Below are 6000 nucleotides of genomic sequence, written 5' to 3'. Positions count from 1 at the left end.
CCGCAAGGATCCATCATCTATCCTAATTGTGGGAAGGCAGAAAAACCTAAAACTTTACTTACCCTACAAGAATCTTGGCGTCTTTGTGGATCTTACAGGCCTTTAATGCTAAGTCAGGGGACAGACCAGCCGGCAGGATGACAGCAATCTTGGTGATCTCTCTGGCATTCTCCCTCTCAGTCTCACTGTCTCGCCTCAGAGTGACGCCATCACTTTATCCTTCGCCTCTTGACCCAGGTGCCCTCATACACACACATGCCCATGCCTGTGCCCATGATCACAGGCACACATGCCTCGCACCCACACCTCTCGGTCCCCGGCATCCAGGCAACTTGGGCGTGCAGATTACAGGTGACAGCTGTAAAGGCTAAAGGCGAGAGGGTGCAAAAAGCCTTATTCACTTTGTTCACCCTACACTCTGCCTGAGTTTTCACTCCAAGATTGCACCTCTCCCTTACTCATCTTCAAATGTCAGTCCCCTCTTCCTATGGAGCAACCTGCCCATGGAAGAGAGGAGGAAAATTCTCCAGCCTTGCTAAAATTGCTCAATGGTTTTCACTATTGATTGGGAGCTGAGCATCATCAAAGAGTGGCAGGTGCTACTAAGGATTCTTTAACTAGTTAAATAAAATATGGAGTGAACATCCCATGCAAAAGAGGTTCAATTTTTCCTATTTTAATGCAATAGGTAGGAATCTTGTACCTATCAATTATTCATGTTTAATGTCATAATAAACCCTTGCATTTTTCCAAGGTTTTATAATTTATAAACCACTTTTCATATCTATTAATATGTTTTAATCCCATTAGATGGTAAAACCGGCATTATTACCTCACCTTACAGACTTAAAAAAAAGAAGAAACTGAATTTCAAAGAGATCAAGTAATTCACTGAACTCTTAACAATGATGCAGTTAGAGAAACACCCAGGTCTCATCCCAGGTGCTTATCTCACACACTGGTTCCTAGATGAGGGGATAGGTTTTGACATCTACCCCTGGAGAAATACCAAAAAGTTCAAAGTTGCAACTCTGATCAGTCTCAGGCGTGCAGATGAAATGGAAGGCGCGATGGATTTTACCCTCCCTGCTCCCACTCCCACTCCAACCAACCACAACTATACCCATATGACCGCTACCAAAAGAACTAGTAAGTAGTCCACTGTGCTGGCCCTTCTCACCAGCTACCCTAGTTATTATTAACTAAAGATTCCTGCTATGGCTCCTCCCAACATGAGCCCCTAGAGAAGATGCCCCTGGCGGACAGGGCTGGACCATACTTACCCCATGACAACATGTTGTGCTTAGAATAGTTGATTTCACCTACCAAGTGTACATCAAGGATCCACTCCTAATCATTCCGGAAAAAGAAGAGTTTATCCCAGGGCAAAGCCTGAAGTATGGCATGGACCATCTTGCTTCCTCACGATCACATCCCCGAGATTGCCAGGCTGCTCACACTCCCCTGAAAGAATGTGAGAGATGAGTCCCAGGGCCATGTGGACAAAGATGGTGGTTAATGTTTAAGCACAGCCTCTCCATATTAAAGCTCCCTTTTATTTTCTATCTAAAAGATTTTAGACATGCAGGGCCTCCCTGGTGGCCTAGGGATTAAGGCTCAGTGCTATCACCGCTACAGTCTGAGTTTGAGCCCGGCCAGGAAGCTGACCCACCTATGGTGCAGCAGACCTCTCCTGTCTCAACTGCTGCTCCCCTTAGCAGTATATTTCAGTAAGTCCACCTGTTCTGCTCCCCACTCTGTCTCTGGTGAATCCTCTCATCCCCCACACCTCTGGTCTACACCCCAGTTCTTCTCTGCAAAAAAAAAAAATAATAATAATAATAAAATTGAATATACTGCTAGACCTCAAGAGAGAAATGTTTAACAAAAAAAAAAGATTTTAGACATGCAATGCTAATTAAACTAATTAATTAATTAAAACTAATAGTATAATTAAATTAATAGTATATAAAGAGGACAAATGTTAGACTCCTCACCCCAGGGAGAAAAATTAAAAGATGTTGTCATCTTCAAGGATTCCCATGACACCTGTTCATAACACTGAAAGGTTATGGGTGGACAGGGCACTAGGTATAAGCTGCAAACCAGGGCTAGGAAGGATGGAAATATTAGAAGTGTCCATCAATTAACGAGAAAATATGTGGCCTCACATATCTGGTCTTTGACCTGCCCATAGCAAACATCATTAATGGACATAGCATCTGTCAAACTAGTCGGGGACACACAAACTAGCCTCCTCAATACACTTCAAGTGGTCACCACCATGCAGTCAGACTAGCACATAAGATGTCACCTATTTGCCATCCTTGTATTTTAGACCATTTCATCTTGCTGGAAATCAGCATTTCACAAGTTTGGTCTAAAAGAGGGTGCTTCCTCAAACTTCTCTGATTCCAAGATTTCTCTACTAGATTAGCAACTCAATTTTGATCTCTTGGTGTCCTGTCCTCAATTCTGGGCTGCTATTTGCCCCTTCCCTGTTACCAGGGCCCCACACCCTTCTTCAGACCCTGGCCTCTGCCCAGGGATTCTGACCTGAATATGACAATCTCCTCCAATTCCTGATTCCTGTTCTGCTGGGCAGCCTTCTCATCATTCCCTCCCCTCAAATTTACCCAACCATTCTGGGGTCCACAGAAAGCGGCTCGACCTGGTCAAGATTCCCTTCCATGCTTGCATGAAAAGAGCACAAGGTCGCTGAAGAACAGAGATAGGCAAGGTGAAGTGGAAAAATTCTACTCTAAAATAGCAAAAAGGAGGTGTTCACCATTGGTTCACAATGCTGAGAAATAAGAGGATGGAGCTTATCTGAAGGTTGGGCCCCATCTCTATCCCTTCAGAAAGAGTTCAAGATTCCAGGCCTGGTTTTTTCTGCTTTATGGTAAAGTTTCTGCCTTCGAGGTAAAGAGCAGATGTTTCCTAAGCTCCCAGGGATTTATCGGCCTTGTTCACACCTTCAGCAGACAGTTCATTGCTAGTTTAATTTATATGACTCCATTTCACTGCTAAGAAACTAAGTCTCTCTCCATCTTAAGTCACAAAATGGCGGCATAGGAGAAATCCAGGTCAGGTCTCACCACGCCTTGCTCATTACATCTCACAATTCTCCAAATCCAAACAATTCAGTCAATCTCAAATTTGCTACATGCTGACAGAGGCCCTGTGCCACAGCAGGGAGGCCCTAAATCAGCAGCCAGAGTGCAGGGTTCAAGGCCCATGTCTTCCTGCAATTCACCAGCCAAATTATTTCCCCTCTCTGCACCTCAGTTTACTCATATTTACTCATGTGTATCCTTATTTGAGTTGATCTTCATGACACATAAGCTCTGACATTCTGTTAAACTCAGTTTATTTGTGAAAGGAGACTTTGAACCTCCACTCAGGTTGTACCATCCAAACTTCCCAGAATGCACCTCTGCTACTCCCCCACCATTTGGGCTTAACCAACAGAGGTAGAATCATTCCCAGCTGCTGGCAGCCTAATCCAGCTGCCATGTGGGGAGTTTTGTCACGCCTATTTCACAGCAGGTCATGTCAAGTCAACATGTATTTCTTAAGTGCCTCTGACAAGCCCAGAAAGAGGGTGGAGTCCTCTGGGTCCTCAGTGACTTCATCTGTGAAACGAAAGACTTACATTCCCTGGGTTTCCAAGGTGCCTCTCAGATCTGAAGTCCTGAGAATCAGGATTCCACTGAGGGAAGGGAGACCCCACCCTGCGTTTGCTACCTGCCAGTCCCACCCCCAACATGGCCCAGGTCCAGCTTCTTTCAAGTCTGTGCACCTGGGGCCACACATAGACTAACCCCAAATCCACAACCCACTTGGAGACTAGGGAGTGTGTGTGTGTGTGTGTGTGTGTGTGTGTGTGTGTGTGTGAGAGAGAGAGAGAGAAAGACAAATGGAATCACACCTCCCACACCTCTCCATGGTGAGTGTCACTCCTAGGTCCCAACTCTAGATCACTCTTTCCTGAAGGGGAGAGGCAGAGGCTTGTCTCTATTGTGTGATGTGATTTGAAGAAAGTCCCCAACAGCCCACAAAATACTCCCTCACACACCCACCTTAAATCTTCATCCTCAGCTCTCAGCTTCTCTGCACTCAGGCATCTTGTTTCCAGAAGTTTCCTGTAAATGCAAACATGCACAGAGAGTAACATGTACCCAGACACAGACTTTTTTCTCAGTACCACTTTCTCAACACTAACACCAGCTGCTGTTGCCATTCTCCAGCGCCCCACCCCCTCCAAAAAATCTGAGAAACACCAGAAGTTCTCCCACAAAAAGAGAGATGTGAAACCCAAATTTATGAAAGAAAAGCTAAATAGAAATGAGGAGTAGACAGGCATGCGCTCTGCTGTCCACCTCGATTTAGTTAATGTCCTCAACAACTTAGTGAGAGAAACAAGAATTGGAGAAGGAATTATTTGGAGAGAAAGAGAAGGATAAGGGATAATGTCATGGTGATTTTCAAACCCGCTGTGTTATTAGGGTTTTTAAGGAATAAAAGTTCTCACTTCTGAGAGTTGTAAAGCCCCATCACTGTGTATTTGACTTGGCTATGTGTGCCTCTCCTTAAATTCCTGCACATGTTTATTATTTAAATTTGAATGAATAAAACTGAATTTTGAGTGGAGAAATTCTGAGGGATAAGTGTAGCTACACAGATGAAAACCACAGATATACAGAATTCGGATTCATTCTTGGCCCTCCCCCACGGAGGCCAGAAAAGACAAAATGGCTTCACCCTGCATCCAGCAGGCTCTAGGCCACAGGGAAGCCGTTCCTGAAGAGAGAGTTGTTGAATCTGAAGAAGAGAAATTAGAGTAGATCCTTTAATGTTTGTGAGAACATTTCTTTTCCAAGTGTTTTTTAAACAGAATCAGTTCCCATTTGGTAAGGACTGAATCATGCCCTCCCCTTAGTTCATGTGGGAAAACCTCACCCCCACCCCCCAACATGGCTGTATTTGGAGACAGGATCTATGAGGAAGTGATTAAAATGAGTTGTAAGGGTGGTCTAGGACTGGGATCCTTTTAAGGAGAGGAAGAAACACCAGAGGTTTTGTGCACACAGAAAAGAGGCCATGTGAGGACACAGCGAGACGGCAGCCATTTACAAGGCAGGAAGAGAGATAGCCCCAAAAACCGGATTTTCCAGCCCCTTGCTCTTGGAGGTCTAGCCTCCAGAATTGTGAGAAAATACTTAAGCCACCCAATCCGTGGTCCCTTGATAGGGCAGCCCAAGCAGACTAGTACGTGCCTGCCTAAGGGAGGGAGAAAAACTGGGTCAGTCAACAAATGGGGATTAACTACTTTTCCAGGCACTGGTTTATGGCAGTAAAAATGCCACAGGGAGTGGGGCAGCCTCCTCACAATACCTCCAGCCCCTGATTTCTAGGCTCCACTTCCTTTTTCTAACAAGCAGTCTCCAGACCCACCGCACTGGGCCTTCCTCAGAGCAGGGAGGGGAGTGCTCATTTCCTGGGTGAGGACGAACATCTTTCCTCTCTCTCCAGGGACAATGCCTGTGAGTCCAGATTTGGCCTGCTGAGAAATAAGAGGATGGAGCTGTGAAGAAATTGGAAACAGCCATCGCCCCTCACAAACAAGCCTGAGGGGCAGCAGCCCATGGGAGCCACGTACTACAAATGGCTTCTTAGGCCAAAAAGGACCTGTGAAGAGGTCTGATGCCGTGGGGTAAGGACTGCGGGGGGACAGTCAGGAAGCCAGAGGAGCTGAAGTCTGAAAGAGGGGACCACTTGCCTGTCTTTTGAACAAACTGGTTAAAATAAAGAACAGAAATATGCACAGGATAAGAATTTTTATTCTTTTACAAGCTTTCAAGGGAGAAGGAAGCAAGGCCATTTTTCGCTTTGTCCTAATATCTGCATAAAAAAAAAAATCCATAGGGTGTTAAACTAAAGTGATGTAGGTGGGTTTCAGCTGGTTCTAAAAGGGGCATATAAACTGTGGCATCTGCT

This window comes from Talpa europaea (genome assembly GCF_964194135.1).
Source record: "Talpa europaea genome assembly, chromosome: 1".
Classification (NCBI taxonomy): Eukaryota; Metazoa; Chordata; class Mammalia; order Eulipotyphla; family Talpidae; genus Talpa; species Talpa europaea.
This window is presented reverse-complemented; position numbering follows the sequence as displayed.